This window comes from Equus przewalskii, chromosome 15 (genome assembly GCF_037783145.1).
Source record: "Equus przewalskii isolate Varuska chromosome 15, EquPr2, whole genome shotgun sequence".
Classification (NCBI taxonomy): domain Eukaryota; kingdom Metazoa; phylum Chordata; class Mammalia; order Perissodactyla; family Equidae; genus Equus; species Equus przewalskii.
In genome coordinates, this window is record NC_091845.1 from 86,111,467 (window position 1) to 86,133,021 (window position 21,555).

The following is a 21,555-nucleotide window of genomic DNA, read 5'->3' on the forward strand; positions in this document are numbered from 1 at the left end:
AGTTAGAACTTATCATGTTACTTAGAATTCCTGTTACACGTAGCTAAACCCAAATCCACACTGAGATGAGTAGCGTTCAATAAATTCTAATTCCCAATAATTATAATTAAAAGCTTTTTAAAAAAAGAAACCTAAAGATCCATCAATAGGAGACTGTTTTAAAAATAAATTAATCCATATTATGAAATATTATACAGCTAGTAAAGAAAAACACAGGGAAGATCCATATCAACTAACAAGTAAAATACTCCAAGATCTATTGTGAAGTGAAAAAAGGAAGTTGCAGAAAAATAGATGCATTTATTTTAAAACTATACATAAAGTAACTATGTGTCTAAACGCAGCTAAGTTCTATGGGGACACAGAGCTGCATTATTTCAACCTTTAATAACAAACATGTATTAGTGCACTAAAATACAATCAAAAGGGAAATATATTTCGTAAAACTAATCAAATTACTCCTTTCCTTGCAATTCTGTACAATTTGTACAGAATGCCTCAATTAAAATTTTTGAATTGCAAAAATCAAACCATATCTTAAATCACTAATTGACTGAAAAAAAACAAATTTTACTATAAACACTAAAACTTTTACTTCGTTAGGAAAGATGCCACAAACTACTTTAGGGGCTGTTTGCATCATTCTTTTGAGAACAAATTTTTAATTTAAACTGGCTTTCCATGAAGGGACAAGTCTGTTTTCTGAAGAGTTTAATAAATTATAAATGTTGTAATAAAATTATATTTAAAGAGAATTCCATTTACTGCATGACAGTGTGAGGAGTATCATGGACCCATTCTCTAGTGAAACTGGTAAAAAAATATTTTAAAAGAAACAACCATTTAAAGACTTTGGAAATGGTCTGAAGTGCATACAGCAAGTGAAGAAATATTGATTCAAGAAAATCTACTAAAACTCACTAAGAACAGTAAGAATCTGTGGTATTTGAACAAAGTTGAGTTCCCTCCCCACTCCCCCAGATCGGTGAAACAGAAATGCCAGTCGGGACAGGTGAACCTGAGAACACATGGCTCCCTCTGCCTCCCCAGCTTCCAGTTAGAGGACTATCTTGCTAACAGGGGCAAGATGTCAGCATTTCACATTCTGACTCATCCTGTTGCTGAGGAAATGCCAATTAAAACTCCGTTGATGGTTTTTTGCAGAAATAAACAAACCCATGCTAAAATTCATATGGAATTTCAAGGGACCCAGAAGAGTAGTAACATTTTTTAAAAAGAACAACGTTGAAGGACTCACACTTTCTGAGTTCAAAATTTTACTTAAAACCTACAGTAATCAAAACTGTGTGGTTCTGGTATAAGAGTAGTCAAATAGACCAATAGATTAGAGTTGAGAACATAGAAATAAACTTGTACATCTATGGTCAATAGATTTTTGACAAGTATGAGAAGACTATTCAAAGGAGAAGCACCAGTCTCTTAAACAAATTGTTCTGGAAAACTGTACATCAACATGCAAAAGAATGAAATTGGACCTTTACCGTGCACAATATACAAAAATTAACTCAAAATGAATCAAAGGCCTAAATTTAAAATCAGAAATAGGACTCTTCAAAGAATGTATAGATTCATATACACATGACCTTGGACTTAGCAATGGAATCTTAAATATGACACCAAAAGCACAGGCAACAAAAGAAAAAGTAAATTGAACTTGATTAAAATTTAAAACTTTGGTTCATCAGAAAACACTAGCAATAGAGTGAAAAGATAACCCATTCAACAAATGGTGCAGGAACAACTGAACATCCACATGCAAAAACGTGAATCTAGACACAGATTTTACACCCATCATAAAAATTAGCTCAAAATAGATCACAGACCTAAATGTGAAATTCAAAACTGTAAAACTCCTAGAAGGTAATATAGGAGAAAACCTAGATGACCTTGGGTATGGTGATGACTTTTTAGATACAACACCAAAGGCACGATCCATGAAAGAAATAATTGACAACCTAGACTTCATTAAAATTAAAAACTTCTGCTGTGCCAAAAAGTGTCAAGAGAATGAGAAGACAAGCCACGGACCAGGAGAGAATATTTGCAAAAGACTTATCTGATGACTATTATTCAAGATATACAAAGAGTTCTTAAAACTCGACAATAATTAAACTCATTAATAAGAAAACAACCTGATTGAAAAATGGGCTAAAGAAGATATACAGATGGCAAATAAGCATATGAAAAGATGCTCCATGTCATATGTCATCAGGGAAACACATTAAAACAATGAGATATCACCACACGTGTATTAGAATAGTCAAAATCTAGAACACTGACATTAACAAATGCTGACAAGGATGTGGAGCAATAGGAACTCTCATATATTGCTGGTGGGAATGTGAAATGATACAGCCACTCTGGAAGACAGTTTGCTTGTTTCTTACAAAACTAAACATACTCTTACCATATAATCCAGCTCTGCACTCCTTGGTATTTATCCAAGGGAGTAAAAAATATGTCCACACAAAAACCTGCACAGAGATGTTTATAGCAACTTTATTTATAATTACCAAAACTTGGAAGCAACCAAGATCTCCTTTGGTAGGTGAATAGACAAGTAAACTTGGTACAACCAGAGAATGGAATATTATTCAGCACTGAAAAGAAGTGAGCCATCAAGCCATGAAAAGACACAGAAGAACCTTAAATGTATTCACTAAGTGAAAAAATTCAATCTGAAAGGTCTACATACTGCATGACTCCAACTAGATGACATTCTGAAAAAGGTAAAACTATGGAGAAAGTAAAAAGATCAGTGGTTGTCAGGGGTTGCGGGGAGAGTGAGAGGAATAAGCAGAGCGTATAGGATTTTCAGGACAGTGAAAATACTCTGATGATACCATAATGATGGATACATGTCATTAGACATTTGTCCACATCCAGAGAGTACAACACTAAGAGTGAGTCTCAATATGAACCGTGATCTTTGGTTGATTATGATGTGTTCATGTAGGTTCTCCCATTGTTGCTAATGTCCCGCTCTGGTGAGGGCTGTTACTGCTGAGGGAGGCTGCACATGTGTGGAGGGGCAGGGAACATAGAGAAAATCTCCGCGCCTTCCACTCAATTTTGCTGTTAATCTAAAACTGCTGTAAAAAAGTTGTCTTAGAAATTTTTAAAAAAGACAACCCACAGAATGGGAGAAAATGTTTGTAAATCATACATCTGATATAGGATTAATATCCAGAAGATATGAAGAACTGGCACAACTCAACAATGAAAAGACAGAAAAAAAGAGTAAAAATAGTCAAAAGACTTGAATACACATTTTCCAAAAAGATATACACGTGTATAAATGGCCAATAAACACGTGAAAAGATGCTCAACATCCCTAGTCTTTAGGGAAATGCAAGTCAAAACTACAATGAGATACCATCTCACACCCATTAGGGTGGCTACTATTGAACAAAAAACAACAGAAAAGAGTAAGTGTTGGTGAGGATGTGGAGAAATTGGAATCCTCATACATTGCGGTGGGAATGTATAATGAGTGGTGCAGCCATTGTGGAAAACAATTTGGTGAGTCCTTAAAAATTTAAACCTAGAATTACCATATAACCCAGCAATTGCACCTCTAGGTATATATCCAAAAGAGTTGAAAAGTGGGACTCAAATACTAGTATGCCAATGTTCATAGCAGTATTATTTACAATAGCCAAAAGATAGAAACAAGCCAGTGTCCATTACCAGATGAATGGATAAATAAAACGTGGTATGTAGATACGGTGGAATATTGCTCAGCCATTAAGAGGAATTAAGTTCTGATACAAGCGAAAATATGGATGAACTTTGAAAACATTAGACTGAATAAAATAAACCAGATGTGAAAGGACAAATATTGTGTGATTCCACTTATATGAAATATCTGGAATCGGCAAATTCATAGAGACAGAAAGCAGGTTAGAGTTTACCAGGGGTTGAGGGTGGGGCAGAATAGGGGGTTATTACTTAATGGGTACAATATTACTGTTTAGGAGTGATGGAAAATTTTGGAAATTGAGAATGTTGACGGTTGCACAACACTGAGAATGTAATTCATGCCATTGACTTGTATACTTACATGTGACTGAAATGGGAAATTTTGTTATACATATTTTAGTATAATAAAAACAGTGAAAAACAAAACAAAAACTGTTTTGTAGAAAACATTATTAAAAGAATGGAAAGACTAGCCACAGACTGGGAAGAAATATTTGCAAAACATTTATCTGATAAAAGATGTGTATGCAAAGTATACAAATAACACTTAAAACTCAACCAAAAGAAAACAAATAACCCAACTTAATAATAGTCAAAAGATCTGAACAGACACTTCCCCAAAGAAGATAGGCAGATGGAAAATAAGTATATGAAAAGATGCTCAGTATTATTTATCATTATGGAATTACAAGTTAAAACAACAATGAGCTATCACTACACACTTATTAGAATAGCAAAAATAAAAAACACTGACACCACCAAATGTTCTCGAGGATGTGGAGCAACAGGAACTCTCGTTCATTGCTGGTGGGAGTGCTGAATGCTACAGCTACTTTGTAAGATATTCTCGCAGTTTCTTGCAAATAAACAGAGGCTTATCATAAGATCCAGCAATTGCACTCCTGCGTATTTACCCAAATGAGTTAAAAACTTACGTCCACACAAAAACATACACACAAATGTTTAGAGGACTTTATTCACAACCATCAAAAACTGAGCACGACCAAAATTTCCTTCAATAGTGACAGGATAAACCAACTTGGCACATCATTAAATGGAATACTATTCAGTGATGAAGAGAAATGAGCTCTCAAACCATGAAAAGACACGAAGGAACCTTAAATGCATATTGCTAAATGAAAGAAGCCAGTCTGAACAGGCTACATACTGTATGTTTCCACAAGTATATGACAATTTGGAGAAGGTGACACTATAGTGATGGTAAGCAGATCGGCGGTTGCCAGGGCTTCAGTGGGTGGCAGAGGACAGCTGGGTCATAGATAAAACAGGAAATTTTAGGGTGGTGGAACTATTTTGTTTGACACAGTAGTGGTGAATAAAAGATGCTAAGTGTTTGTCAAAATCCATAGAATTTTATACACAAAGAATAAATTTTGTTGCATAAAAATCTTTAAAAATCATTTAGGAGCTTGGGGGATTCCCAAATGCAATACAGAAAGTGACAAAAGAATTTAAATGTATTACAAATCGTAACTTGGAAGACATTCTGCAAAATAACTGACCAATAATCAGCAAAACTGTCAAGGTCATCTAAAACTATTAGAATCAAGAGAAGTCTGAGGAGGCATGACTGTTAATCTAATGTGGTGCCCTGGATGGGATCCTAGAACAGAAAAAGGAAATTGGGACACAGTTAAGAAAAAGAAAAGACAAACCACAAACTAGGAGAAAGTATTTGCAAAATACGTCTCTGATAAAGAACTTGTATCTAAAATATACAAATCACCCTTAAAACTCAACCACAACAACAAAAGAGAACAAATTTAAAAACTGGGCATGGGGTACATTTAAACTCCCTGTACTATCTTTGCAATAATTCTATAAATCTAAAACTGTTCTAAAATAAAAGTTTATTTTTTCAAAATGCTTAATAGTTTCATATCCACTTAAAAACAATCCAAATATAGGACTTCATCTCATCTTAGAATAGACAAGTTGGGACAAAGCAGTGAAGCTCATTTATGCTGCATTGCTCCTGGAGAATGAGTGACAGTCTCTTGCTTGTTTGATTTTTCCCTAATGCCAAGGTGTGTGTGTGTCTCTGGGCATGTGGAGGGACAGTGGAGGAGGGAATATAAAACATTTCTTCCATTTTATGATGCTGCTTTTTCACTTTTCAAATTTCTAAAGCCAGGATGTTTTCTACAATTGATGGAAACATTTAACACAGAAGAGTTTTTGCTCGATTTGCTTTGGTTTCTCTTCTGTACTGCTGTTATTAAATCAGCTGTGCATCTTACAATCTATGATATTTTATAATGAAGATGGTATGGGGGCTCCATACAAGTGTAGAGAACAATCATGTCCTTCCCAACAGAATTTTCAGTTCCCGTTTCAGTTCACATGACAGGCCAACTCTCCCCCGAGGAGGAAGTCTCATCTGTTTATTTTTATACGCACAGTTGTACTTTGTTAGCGCATGGGTCAAGGTCTACTGAACACAATTTTCCCCTTTACCTTTAAATACCATTTCACATGCATAGGGCCAAGGTCTTCTAACTGTCACCAGCCAAGTAAAAAATACCTCCAGCTGAGGGTGGATGAATGCTGTACACTTTTTTGTTTCATATCAAGCTCTAGAGAACCGATTGTGATATTTGGGTAATTAGTATCAATACTGAAACCTGTCCCAGACCTCAGCAAAGGTGAAAAATAGGTGACATTTGCCTTTTTTGCTAGGCACACTCTCTCACAGATGGATGCTGCCATCCTCCTCTCCTCCTTAAGGCCCCCAGCTGTTGATGGAGACTCCTTGAAGCGGATAGCCATCCACACTCCTCAGGGAAAGATTTAATATCAGATTCCCTCCCTAAGTTCTTGCATCCATGGTTTCACACCTATAGAGACTCCTCCCTCCTTCCCGATGTTACAGATGGCATCTTTGACAATGTATTAATACTATTATATTAACACAGGGGTTAGCAAACTACCGCGAAGGCCCAAATCCAGCTTGCTGCTTGTTTTTGTAAATAAAGTTTTATTGGAATGCAGCCACGCCCACGTGTTTGATATTGCTCAAGGCAGTGTCTGCTCTTCAATGGCAAAGTTGAGTACTTGCGACAGAGACCAGCCTGTAGCCCACAGGGTCTAAAATGTTGACTATCTGGCCTTTTACATAAAAAGCTTACTGACCCATATTTTAATATATCATTTGTATTGGGGCATAAGAGTAATTTAGGAAGTCATTGATTTGAACGGGTCCTAGTGTGTAACAGGACGTGGCCATTACATTCTACCTGGCTTTTAGTTTACGAGGGCGTTGTGGAAACAATCCATTAAGCAAAAGCTGTGATAATAATGTTGAGATAGAGCTTATGAAATGGAGAATGCTGAAAGCACGGGCAGCCAGCATTTCAGCAAGATACCTGACAAATATATCGTGCTGGACTTATGGTTGAGATTGAGAAGTAGTGGTCAAATTGCTGCAAGACTGGGTGGATTTCATAAACGTTATTTTAAAATAGTTTATGCGAATCCAGATAATGATCATCTGGTGGTATACTTTACACAGTCCCGCTTTATTAAATAGCTTTATTACAGACCATTGTAAAGACTTTGCTGCATGCTGATTAAACCTGTAAATAAAACATTTGAGAGCAATGGATAACATATTTACTAACAGAATAGTGATCTTAACAGATTGAAACAAGGGGCTAACTATACCCAGATGTCATCTAACAGGAGTTTAATGACAAGTCCTCACTGTGGTACGCAGAACCCTTCGTGCAGCTGAAAATATGGGTTTCATAGCTTAGCAGCCTGTGTAGGAAAGGTATTAGGGTTCAGCTGACGGTAAACTCAATACGATTCCCCTTTGTATGGCAATTGCCAAGGAAAGTTCGTTATATTATTATACATTAATCAGAAATCCTGTCTAGAAGGAGGGCGGATAGAGTCCTACGAGATCCAGATAGCGTGTTGTGTCGTGTTGACTGTTGACCTTTCAGAGAAATTCTCACAAATTGGAGCAGGTCTAAAGGAGACCAACCAGAATGGCAAGGAGCTCGAAATTAAGTCATGAAAGTGAATGCAATAGAAAAGAACTATTGGATCTGGTGTCTTCAAATGTTTCAAGAGAGGACCTGAAGTTTTAACTTTGCCTGTAGCACTGATCTTTGGTTCAACATTAAGTAAACAAACCAAGGAATAAAGAAACAAACATACCGTGAGAGTTGACTCAAAAGACTCATCTGAGTGAGGTTACATTCGTTATCCCCGGGGTGATAAAAGCAGACCACGAGGTTCATTCAGGGTTGGAAATTAAACTAAGTTTTTCCTAAGACCCCCCTCCTTAGGAAATTGTAAGATTCATAGTTCTTTAGCTTTCAAATGCTGAGTTGTTGATGAGGTTTACAGGACATGCCTCACGACAGGCACTTGCCCTGACATTCTAGCCCTTCAGGAGCTGGCTCCTCCCCGCATATCCACCTTGGTCTTCCAGTTTGCCAGGCTTGCGTCTTACAAAACTGGGGAGACATAATCATTTCTGACCTGCAAACACAACAATTTCATATTGTGAAATCTACTAATATAAATTTTCTCCAGGCATGCTTTAAGTATTTCAACCTGCAGGCATATATAGTTCTGTTTCTCCAACATGGGGTAACTCACCAGGACATTCTGTCTCCCCCTCTGCTTATCTAAGACTCCCTTTCTTTTAAGGTTCAATTTGTCCACTCATCTAGGAAGTCCTCTTTCGGGATTCCAGCAGTCTGATTGTGTCTTTAGGATTTCTCAGCCAGGACAAATGATACTGCTTTGCCTGGTTATTTGCCTTTTCCTACATAAGCCCTGGCTCTTATGAGTGTCATAACCTAGCTTGCACTGACCTACCATGTGCTTTCCCACATGTTAGGGCCTCGGTATGTAGCTGCTGATGATAAGGCTGAAAAGTCCACTCTGCCTCTGAATAGAACTGATCCTGAATGAAACAATGTAATGAGGTAATTCCTCACAGATTCCCTGACCCATGAGTCACTACCAAATGTGATTATTATACAGTTCTCATACTTTGCAATCACCAGAGACAAAGCTGAGCATTTGTAGGTACATGCATATTAGGCAGGCTTTTGGCAGGGCTGGTACTCGGGTTGTTTGTGCAGAATTATGAATTAAGCAGTTCTGCCAAGGCAGATCTAATGTTCTTTTTCTGTGCAATGAAGAAAACCTTCAATTTCTACATTCACTTCCCTTTTCATCCCTTTCTCTCCCTGAAATTTGTTTTGCAAGAACATTTTAATGCATTTATCTCTTTCTCTCAGCTTGTGAAATTACTCATCCCTGGGATGCATAATTGAGAGGTGTCCAATTACCCCCATGGGATCAGAGGCTTTATGAATCACTCCAACAGGAAAAAAAATGTTTGTAAAAGAAGCACTAGATTTATAGGAAAAGGGCACAAAGACTTTCTTAATAACCCGGGCTCTTGGCTTGGGCAGGCCTCCCAGGGAGAATTTCTATACATGCAGGCTGCAAATGACGTACCATCAGCAGCATTTAAATGTGAAAGTGCCCTCGTGCAGGCAGCTGGTCTGTGACCAGGAATTTACAGGGTACATTTTCATTGCTTTCTTCTCCTCAGAAACCTAAGACTTTGACACATTGGAAGGGGTTGTCTTTAAACCTCAGATCAGTGCATGGCAGATCTTTAAAACTGGAATTACAATTCACCAAGCAGAAGGACTCACATGGCCTGGGAAAGGAATAATTATCTTTAAAGGAAAGCATCTAGGACGAGTTGGCCGACTGTGAAGCTGAAATGCTCTGTGCCTCGTTCAGGAAACCACAGTGATTTCTTACTACGTGGATGGTTACTGCGTTCTACTTGAAATCAGGGGTTTTATTTTACTAACAAGAAGTTCTGGAGTTCTAGATTCATCACAGTCAAGACATTGTGTGTGTGTGTGTGAGGTCTTTATAATTTAATATATATTCATTAAAATCGTTTTAGGCTATAAAGAAACATTTTTGAGAACACTAGTGGCTCCTTGTTATATCAGGAATTATTGGAATTTCGCTAAACGATTTTTAGTCTAGTAAGCCCCTTTAAATAAAATGGCTGATATTGGCAATAGTGTTGGGCCTAGGAAAAGTATGATTTGTGGCTGAAAACACTAAGAATTCTGGTTCTCTATAAGGTTCTCCCTGGTGCTCCTCTTCTCTCCATTTTCCTTTTGAAGTATTCTAAGATATTTACTTTTTAGAAACTGCTTTCATGAAAATATTGGAAGCTCATTCAGATAAACGGAAATGAATCATTGAATGTAACAAAAAATATCTGAGCTGCAACGGGGACTAGAATCCCATCTAATCCAACTGCTTTATAATTCCATGGAAATGAAACATAGTCCAAAAAAGTTAAGCGTGCAACCAAACTATTGAAAAGCATGAGTCATAGAAATATCTCCGTTCCTTCTCACCACCACCCTTTTAAGTCTGTTTTATCAAATACTTCTTCCCTGCTCTGGGATGAAATCTTAGGCTGAAAGTATTGCTTTTCCAGCTACTGTCAGATATTAACCAACGGTGTGAAAAAAATAGTCTAATTTTTCAGACATTAAAAAGCTTAAAATCTGTATCAGGCAACTTAGGTTACCGTAAGAAAATACCATGGATTGGGGGCCCTAACCAACAGAAATTTATTTCTCACAATTCTGGAGGCTGAGAAGTCCACCATCAGGCTGCTGGTCAGCTCAGTTCCTGTCAGGATCTCTTCCCGGCTTGGAGATGGCCACCTTCTTGACGTGTCCTCACATGGCAGAGAGACAGAAAGAGACGAGAGATCTCTCTTCCTCTTCTTATAAGGTCACCAATCATTTCAGATTAGGCCCAACCCTTATGACCTCATTTAACTGTAATTACCTCCTAAAGGCCCTACCTTCAAATTCAGTCACACTCGGGGTTAGTGCTTCAACACATGGATTTTAGGGGACACGATTCAGTCCGCAGCAAGATCGAAGCCTCACTGTCTTCTCTAATTCATAGCTAAAGTTTGGGGAAGGGATCAGCTTTGCTCGGGTTTATTTTATTATTCTTCCTGGCTTTTGCACTCCTCTCCTATTCACAAAGGTGCCTCGCTCCTCTGTGGTGTAGAGGAACGATGGAGAAAAAAAGAAGGGGGAGTGGTATCAACAAGTTCTCTCTCAGCTGTCTCCATGCATGTGGGGAAATCTTAAAGTGTTAGTAATTGTTAGGGTGTCTTTGGAGGTTCTTCCAAGATATGTCCCCTTGACAGGGATCCTGCTGAGGACTCCAGGCAGTGTGATGTCTCCTCCAGCTGACCATGTACGACGCCTTCCAGCTGTCCCATAGACTCTCCCTGTTGTGTCACCTCACCCTTCCTTTGACTTCCTTATTCAGAGTCCCTTCCAGATAACTCAAATCCAGCTTCCTTCCATGGGGCTGTGGCAGTGTCTACCTTAGCCCGTGAGGAAGAAATAGTAACCAAAGCGAGCTCCTACTATGTGCCCAACCCTGTTCCAGCACTTAATATATTTCAGTTCGTTTCATTCTCACAATACTCCTTTGGATTATCTCCACAGAGCCACAGAAAAACTCGTTAGGCAGCCGTGAGCACGAGTTAATAAGTGGTGGAGGTGAGATTTGAACTGAAGCAGGAGGAGTGCCTCAGAACATACGTGCTGAAGCTCCATACCACATCAAGGGAACAGCCAGGAGCGCTGTTTTCCCTCCAGGTCTGTCTCCTCACACCGTCACCTGGAGCAGCTCCAGCCTCAGTTAGCTTTCCAGGCATGAGTCGGGAAACCCAACCCAAGGAGCACATGCTAGGTTCTGCAAGGATTTCATGGGAGCCAGCCTCACCGGGTTTTGTGGGAAGTACCACCTGCTCTCCTCCACGAGGAGGAAGAGAATACCATGGCCCCAACGTCTCTGAAGAAATTCTCATTGATGAACTCTTTACAGAGTCCTTATATGGTTTTGTTGAGCTAAAGATCAAAGAACCGATTTGGGGACCCTCTCACTTGTAAATCCTACTCAGACAGCCCAGAACTTCCCTTTAGACACAGGGTACTTGGTACCTGGTGCCTTCATCTTTGGGGCCTCAGCTGAAACTGTCAAGAGAGGAAACATCCCATTTTAACACTCCATTTGGTAAACTGTTCAGAGTCACATAAATAGATAGTTGTAAAGCCAGAAAGAAAGTTGTCACCTGGCTAGAAATAAATTGTTAGTAGATCTCCAGAGAAACTTGCATTTTCTCAGGGATCAAGCTAAAGGGTAAAATGGCAATATATGGGTATACTTCTGTGTTTGCGTGTGTGTGTTTGTGTGTGTGTGTGTAATCTGTCTGCTATTCATTCTGCCTTCTCCCTTCTTCCAATAACAGCAAACTGATTTTCTTCTGAGGAACTCCTCGCCCATACCTCGGGCTGTGTGATTCAGGCAAGGTTTACCCGGTTTCCATAGTTCTAGGGATGGGTCTGTGAACTCAGCCCAGAAATTCCATTTCCCAGGCCACAACAACTGGTTGAGGAATGTACAAGGGACATGATTTAGTACAGTGAGAGTTTCCTTAGAGTTATTTGGGAACTTTTAGAAAACAGGTACTTTATTTATCCTGGGCTTGCTGACTTGGTTAAATCTAACTGGTAGTCAATTTTGCCACCTATTGAGATGACCTACCTAAGCATGAAGCCAAAACACAGGAAAACAATCCAAAAAGAGAGAAAGAATCACCATAGCATAATGGGAAACCCTGGATCCAATCATATCTGAAGGCAAAGACCTGAAATTTTCCATTTTATTGAATCAATAAACTCATTTATCAATCACCTTCCAAATAAAAGATCATGATTGAGTATTGTTTTCAACATTAGCAAAAGATGAAGAGTTTTCGCAAGGCCTATCATTGAGTGTTGATTGATTTTCCTGACATTCCTGAAGGTCTATTTCACATGTGGTTGATTTCTATGCCCAGACACTGTCAGTACCCCATCTATATCTGTTTGGTAATCACATTTCTGCATAACCATTGTCTTCCATCTTCAAGCACCTGAGACTCTTTGCTTGAGCACTTCAGGCCATGGAAGACTTTTCTGCTCATTTGCTGTAGGCCCGAATTTCTGGGCAGTTTATGCCTCTTGGAAGCAGCCCTCAACTAATGACTGTCAGAATTTGGTGGATAAATACTCCGGTTCCTTCACCAGTTATTTGAGATGACACACAGCCTACCAGAGGTCCCTAACAAAACGGAGCCACTACATCCATAGAGGTAGCCTGCTCAATAACAAACCTTTAATTGGCTTCCTTCTCTATCCTGTCACCATTTCCCACCTGCCTATGAGCTTCTTGAGATCACCTCCGAAAGAAACTACTTGCACTTGGGTCTGCTTTTGGGAAAACCCACCTAAGACACTTTGCACTGGCTCCCTGTCCTCCCACACACCTACACACTCAGCGGTGATGATTCGCACAATCACTGAACATAGACAGGTGTCACTCCCCTGCGCTTTCAAAAGCGCCTCAAATGCCACTTCTCCGAGGATCCATCTCCTGGGGCCAGTGAAGGCACAGAAGATTCTTTAGTTGTTCCTTTTTCAATTCTGAGGCTTGCAACTACTCAATACATGGGAGGACCTTATCCTAAGACTACACCTTGTCCCATCTCCCACAACCACGCCAACTCTTCAGAGGAAGCAAGACAGAGGAGTGAGACAGGTAGCCCTCCTAGAGAAAGGAACTACAGAGTTCCCTTGACCCTCTGAATATGAGAGGCTCTTTCCCTTTTACCAAAGGGAGAGAAATGGGAGAAGGATATAGTTTCCATAAAATTTATCCTACATTCTGGGACAATTTTGAGAGTAAAATAATTACTCCAGGACGACTGGTGTAAAGTGGGACTGTCACATGCACCTGGGACATAAGGTCACCCTAGGTAAGATGCAGGATAAAAACAAAGGAGCAGATCTCTCCTTAAGTGAGAGGCTTAAAAGTTTCCCCAAATCCCTCTGCTAAGCAGGACTTTAACCCTTCCAGGGCGGCCCCCTTCTCTGCCAAGTCTTATATCCTAAAATCACCTTTCCATTCACCAGCATGCTTCCTATACTCCCATCTATTTTCCACCTCCTCAAGAAAGGTTTATGTTCTCTAAAAGGATAAGCACTTTACCTGCCCTCTAGGAACATTTGCATTGGAGAAGATCATGTTTGTTCAATTATCGAATATACTATGTAAAAGAAACAGAGATAATGTGGCAAGTCAACATTTTTGAATAGTATGGAACAGATGTTTGGGGACAAGGAAACTTTCATAGACTCTGCTAAAAAAGAAATTGAGCTTATAGCTGTAGGTTTCCCGGTGTGGAGATTGCCTGGGGAGTCTCAGAATAGCTCCCCGCCCCATGTAGACAGCTGGTCCCTGCCCTGCCATGTAAAGGGTGCCCCCTGGAGTCTCACAGGGAGAAAGCCCTGCCCTGGTCCTTGCCTCCAGGACTCAGACAGCAGGCATAGGTAGAGTCTATCTACACAGACAGTTTGTGTGCTGGGATTCGGGTCCCCACCCCCCAAAATTGTCTACGTTCTAACATGGTCATGTCTCAGAGAATCATGAGTACGTTTTCTTCCCTCCCTGATCAGGGTGCCACTGCTTAAGCATTTTTCGTAAATTACGTGCAGCAATTCTATCTTTGCCCTCGTCTTATTGCACAATCTCTCCCAGTTATTGCTGTTTCCTTCCATTTTATTGAACCAAGAAAATAGAAGCCCATACCTATTCGTGCACGCACACACACACACGACATACACACCCTGTCTCTATGCCCTTTAGACATAGGTTTTCCAAAGAAAACAAAGACGATTCAGTCCTGCACAATTGCTCAGGTAATGTTTCAAAAATTTCCAATGTGTATTTTTGCATCTCTGAAAAAAATCACCTTTGCCCTGAATAATAACATATGTCTAGGGGGAAATTGTAAATTCCTAGTAGAAGAAATTCAAAGAGAAAAAAGCCAAGCTGATTGTTTCTGTTAGGAATTGAATTTTGCTGCTAGGAACAGAGAACTGATTCTAGTGACTTAGACTTGGGAGTTTCTTCTTTCACTAAAGGAAGTCCAGAAGTGGACCCTCTAGGATGAGTACGGTGAAGTCATAAAGTCATTAACAGCCCAGGCTCCTATTTTCTTCCTCCACCATCTTTAATGTATGGCTTAAGTTTCCAAGGTCGAAAGATGGCTCATGGAGTGCCCCCATTGTATTGGCATCCCAGAAAGAAGTAAAAGATGGGGCTCTTTTGAGGTTTGGGGTTCCTCTGAAACGCAGAATATTGCTAAGTAAATGACCAATCTCTCTTAAACCTTTGTCTAATATGGCTGTTTGCTAAACAATCACTTAGGTTATTGCTCAGTCTTCTCTTGGGGAAAAAATGTTCAGTTTCTTCTACAATTGATTTGTCCCTGTGCTCCTCTCTCTAGGGTGATAAGCAATCTCTGGAGGAACGAGTGTGTGGCTTGGGTGACTTGGCATCTTTGGCAGGAGAGTGCCATTCCCTGCCTTCATGGTAGGCCTTTGCTGACATCCACAGAGCTCTCATGCCCGGTCCCTGACATCCTACTAACTAGATGTCTTACTAGCTGCCAGGACCAAAGATTGTAACAGTTGAACTCATGGTTCATTTTTGGGCCACAGTGAAGCTTGCTATATCTCTACCTTCCTGATTCAATTTCTTCTCAGCTCTTACTGGATATAGACCATTATACCATCTCCCCATTCTAAATATACTCTCTTACTTGGAAACCCACCTATCGCCTGTGCTCTCATCTCAACTCAGTGTCCTCACTACATGGGAAATGAAAGAGGCTCTGGAGTGACCCTAGAAACTCCATGTGTCTGACTATACCACTCTCCCCTCTTAAATGAACCAGGCTGCCCCCATGGTAGTGTGAGCTATCCTACACAGCAATCTCCTCCTTAGGTACCATGAGGGAAGTAAGGTAAGAATCCACTTCCCCTGGGTCTACCATCATTTACCAAACACACTCTTCTCTCTGGGTCAAAGCTATAAGAGAGAAGTCTGGATATAGTACCTGACCTCTTGTAAACATTAATGTGTTTTCCACTTTTGCCATTCTAAATACATGAACTCATAAGCTTGGCACTAATAGACCTAAAGTATCCATCTGCTGAAGGAAGATTAGAATTTATTACAAAGGGAAACCATTTATTACAGTGAGAATGAAAAAAGGAAGGAGATATTCTGCTTCTGATATGCAAATAGCTTTAAGCAGTAAGAAAAGTGCCTTGCAAGCCAGAACATTGTCTTGAAAAATGATCTCCTAAACTTTTTTCATCTGTGTTCCTCACCCTCTTGCATTTCAATAACCAAGTCTGGAGGATCAGCATCAGAGTTTGCACCCAGCCCAGAGAGAACATCCCTGTCTCCATTACGGCTTGAGATGAGGTCAGAGTCATAAAAGAGTGTGGGGCAGAGGTGAAAGCTCCCAGGAGATGGCAGGAAGAAGGAGAGGTGGAAAGATAACAGAAGAGGAGTGAGAAGAGATATTAGTTGACTAGAGAGAAAGACTGTCAGTCATGTTTTCAAGCCTTTTCAAAGCTTGAGTCTTGATCATCCAAACCAATCTGATCTTGTCAGGTGGAGGGGGCCCTGAGATTTAGTTTTCTTCGTCACCTTTGTTTTCTATATGCTATATAAAGGACATGGACGTGGTTGAGAATCTGGTATGGATTCTGGCGGATGGGATGTTTGGCAGGGACAGATGATTTTATAGGAAGAGCTACAGAATAGACCACCAGATGGAGCCCAAGTGAGCATCACAACCTGCCATTACAGGGGTCTGTGGTACCATCAAGGACTGAGGTGGGGCCATCATTTCTTTATTCTGTCCACCAGACTCTTACCAAGCTGTCAGAAAGACCAGAGCATGCACCACCTCACCCCAGGCACAAATTGGCGCAGAATGCTAAGTGGATAAGCAAGAACAAGGTAGAAAGAGGACATTGCCCAGAGACTGTGTGGGGAAGGGCAGTGGAAGTGTATCAAAGGGCAGCAATGCTTCCCAGTCACACCCCTCTCCCCAGACACTAAGTCATCACTTAGGAAGAAAAGCATAGGAGAAGTCGTGACTCAAATTGAGCCTTTCCTTTTTCCAGAGAAACTGAGTATTAATTACCTAAAGGAATTATATACATTATCTAATTGGTTTCAGTTTTAAACAAGATTGGGTGTTTAGTAATTTCTTTTCCTAACCTCTGATGAATAGAGGTTGTCTTTGCCCTTCTAAGCCACAGAAAGAATTAGGTTTTTGACTCCCATTATATTAGGATTCTTTCTCAAATATTAGACTCAAAATCCCATCCAATCACTTGCTCCTCCATTTCAACATTCTGAAAAATAAACAAAGCAGGATATGTTTTACAATAAACCTGCTTTGGGTTGATTTTTAGGAATAGCTACTTCCAAATCCTCATTGGCTCTGTTGATGAGCTGAACCAAACAATGAGGAAATCTTGCACATATTGTACATAACTTAAACATTTAACCTGAGGCCCACTAGGCCAAGTCTTTCTTGTTTCTTTTTGTCCTTATGACCTCTTCTTCCCATACCTTACTTTTATCCACTAAGTAGTGGGCTGTATAAGCCTTTATATGACACATATAGAACAATCCAGTGCCTGTGTTAAAGGAAGGAAAATAGAGGTCCTTGAATAATCTCATTATATGCTCTTTATTCCGCCTATTAAAGACTCAATCTATTATGGCTCCAAGTCCTTAAAAGGGAGTGAGGGCATTAGTCTGTGCACTAGAGAGCAGTGGCCCCACTTCACTCCTCTTACTTCCCTTTTTCTTTGAGACATAACCAAGAGCCGTCTCTGAAGATTCTGGTCGTTAGGGAAGTGTGGCTGCATGATCTTCCGTTCAACACCTAAGAATATTTGCAGGAAAATTGCGTGAAAGTTGAGTCTTGAATGTGATTTTACTTCAGAGTCATGAAGGGCTTTCCACAAAGTAAACTTTTTTGCCACTTTTTTCCATGCTTCTCAACTGGGATATGAGTTTTCACATATGTGGGAGTGCGCCAGCAAGCGGGAGAAATCACCAACTAACATTTTCCCAAAGAATCAATTTTATACATAAAGACTTGAATAAAACTCATTATTAAATTCACATGAATTTATGCCAAAGCAGAACTTCAAAGTAACTTCATACTTGAAGCGGGTAACTTCAAGCTATAGTTTCAAACCACCCCACACTCTCCCACTGCACTGCCCTCCATTCCTCAGAGACACCTGCTGTCTCCCTCCATGGCCAAACTTCCTCATTTCAGAGATGGGAAGCTTTGGATTTCTTCGAATAGGCCCAAACTCAAGGGCTATCAGGGTTAAGAGCGCAGTGACTCTACGGAAATTTTCTGCTACTATGACCCAGTAGTGAAGTCGGTGCACAGTCAAGACACCTGACATGCAGGGTCATGATACAAGTTCTCAGCGGCAACCAGAGTTCTTGAATATTTAGATATGAATTTTCCATATTTAATGAGCTAAGCAGTACCAATTAAGTTTTGAAAGAAGTAAGATTAGGAAATTGTACTCACATAAATTATGTTATTATTTAGGCCTGATTGTGTGTGTGAGTGTGTGTGTGCGTGCACACGCGTACGTGTGAGCACACGCACATTTTCTACTCCAGAGTGAAGTTTGTGCTGCAAGCTACTGGCTTGGTAAAAACGCTTTGGAAACATAAGTTCAGTTCCAGTCAAAACATTTAGACCTTCATTTCAATCCCATAATAGTTAGCTTAAGTAATGTCTAAATATTTCTTTAAGCCACAATATCCTATTTTCAGCAACAGACTGTAAATCATAACACACTGTATCTGCTTCTTTCAAACTTGGAATGAGTCCCTGTGTGGAATGGCTGTGAGCTCCTGTGAGATTTGTCACCTGCACTGAGGTATAAAGTAAGACTGGCAGAAGGAAATATGTTGGAATCCATGCTCTGATGGAATTATTTAGAAAAATGCAGTCTGCATGCCCTGCACCTGATCTGGCTTTGTCTTGGCATTTGCTTCACATTGGGCAGAAACACCTCTATGACTATTAGAAGGCCAAGAGCTGTCTTTGAAATTACGATGATGTGCAATTCAGGAGAAGTTATTTCAGTTGTCAACATACCGTCACTCAACTGGCCGTAGTTAAGAAAGTATATAAATTCCAAAGACAGTCAAAACATCTGGCTTCGGATGCTTCTCCCTTCTGCAAATTGATGTGCTAGCTGCTCATGGGTGAAAGTACATAGAGCACATTTTAGTGACATCTGTTTCCAGTTAGGGTTAATTGACTTCCATTTGTGTGTGTGTCTCTCGTTTTTTTCCTTTTTTTTTTTTTTTTTGCCCAAAATATATTAGAAGACACAGATAGGGAAAAAAATGCATTTGCAGACAAGATTTTGTATTTCAATGCTTGTACTAAGAGGGAAATATACAATTAATATGAAACTATCTGGAATCTTTCACTGTACGTCCCAGTTACCGCATTAGGTAATTTTTACGTTCATCTTTATCAACCACAACAACAACAGCACTATAGGATCAACCTTTTCATTGGCACAGTTTTCCACTGGAAACGCAGCTTGCCCAAGGGCACAACTCTAACAAAACGAACAGCCAGGATTCTCATCCACGTGCTTTGATGCCAAATCCCACATTGCATATTTGCACCGATGGATTATAACATGTCATAGTGACCAAGCCATCATGTGGCATTGAGAGTGCTGTGCGCAGAACCTTACACAAGGTACTTTCAGAATTAGAGAAAACTTACAGAACTGGTCACATGATAGTCCAAAGGCATTTCGCAACAACATTTGGCAAGTGATTGGAACTGAGTTTTTATTCCAATAATCTAGGTCACTTTTCACGAGTCTCTAAATTTCTCTGAATATGGGTTTCCTAAGGTAAGTTGGTTATACCTGGCTGACATATCCAGTAGGATTTTTATGAAGATCCGGAGAGTTAATCTTTTTTTGTTGTTTTTAAGATTGGCACCTGAGCTAACAATTCTTGCCAATCTTCTTTTTTTCTCCCCCCCGCTTTTTTCTCCCCAAATCCCCCCAGCACATAGCTGTGTATTTTTAGTTGTAGGTCCTCCTAGTTGTGGCATATGGGATGCCACCTCAGCGTGGCCTGATGAGTGGTGCCATGTCCACGCCCAGGATCCGAACCTGTGAAACCCTGCGCTGTCGAATCAGAGCGCGCGAACTGAACCACTCGGCCACGGGGCTGGCCCCCAGAGAGTTAATCTTCATCGAAATGGTTTGCATGCTTTAAAGAGTGATTTTCCAAAGTATCAAGTCAAAAACTCACTTCCTAGAATTGGTAACAGATGTTCTGATTGAAGAGTTCCCAGGCAAATTAGTTTGGGAAACTGTGCACACTGCTGTTGATATCCGCCGTGCAGAGGACATTTGTTGTCTTATTTAGAATCTCTGCCATCTTTTTCTGGAAATGGGACCCGTTCTGTTGGGGCATCGCTCCCTCCTCCCACTCCGCACGCTGCTGGTGGAGCTGCGGACCCAGGATGACACAGGGTGCACGACCTTCTGCCCGGAACATCTTAGTCACTACAAGAATTGTGGCTAGCAAGATCTGAGGATGTGAGCCCAGAGTTCTGGTGGCCAACCTGCAGTGGAGACAACATCATGTAACTTGCTTTAAGCTGCTTCGATTTGGAGCTCCACTTAATATACTCTTCACAGGGATTCTCTATGACAAACACCAGAAAATACTAGCAGATTCCAATGAAGAATGGTTTGAAAAGTCAAACGTATGAAATGGATTTTTATGTTTTCCTTAATTTAAGCCATACTCACCAAGAAGCCACAAAAAAATGTCACTTTTTTTTACCAGAAAACTGTGATAGTAAATAGAAGAATTACTGGGCTAGAATTACTTCTAATGATGTAAAGAGAGAAATAAAGCATTAATAAAGAAATTGACTAAGTATTCTGTAATATTCTTTTTAATTTTGATATTCTTAGGATATTTTTCCCAAATGCTCTAGCCAATAGTTCCTTTGTTGCTTCTCATAGCAATATTCTGAGCAGATCATTGCTATGTAACTATTAACCACATTTCCTATATATTCAAGGCCTAACAAAATGTTCAGGGTTGTGTCAAGTCCCTGAAAACCAATGTCTTGTTGATTAATTTTTCAGCCATCACACCATGATAATTTTGTTGTCTCAATATGATAATGGGTCAAAACATTTCAGATTTACTTTATAATAATTTGTTGGGCAAAAACAGAGAGAGAGAGAAAGGAAGTCTTCAAAATGTAAATGATATTCTAAAGGCAGGACCATTCTAGCCTAACACTGTGACTATGTGGTCTTAAAGTTAAAATATCCTCAAAAGGATAGATATTTGGAATGATGGAGTTTCAGCTTAAGCCTAACTTGATCTTCATCAAATATCCTGTGTATCAGGTTATAGAGGTTGATTGGCTGAGCCTGCACATTCAATGAAAAATGCTGAATTAAGTGGCATCTTCTGGTACTAATTAGTAGCCACACTCTCAGTAGAAGGCATGACTTTCCAGAAACGGTAATGTATCTGCTAGCGTGCTTTTAATGAAAATAGCGGAGGATGCTATTCAAAGTAGCTTAAAACATAAAATTTTATCATTGACCCAAGATCTGTTCATCTTTTCTTTCTAATTCCTCAGCTTTGCCCACAGGCTTATCTCTTCTATCTGATCACAAGTTGGCTGCAGCAGCTCCAGACATTGCACACTCACCCAAAAAGGACCATAAAAGGCTGTATCTTTTCCTTGTGCCTCTC

General features: G+C 39.9%; 1 long non-coding RNA gene across 1 annotated transcript in view; it reads right to left on the reverse strand.

Moving 5' to 3' along the window:
* Positions 1 to 10,500, reverse strand: part of LOC139076245 (uncharacterized) — an 81,830-nt gene extending 71,330 nt beyond the window's left edge. Inside the window, exon 1 of the long non-coding RNA XR_011527639.1 lies at positions 10,394 to 10,500. This is a non-coding gene — a long non-coding RNA (uncharacterized lncRNA). The remainder of the gene's footprint in view (positions 1 to 10,393) is intronic.
* Positions 10,501 to 21,555: the final 11,055 nt, after the last annotated feature.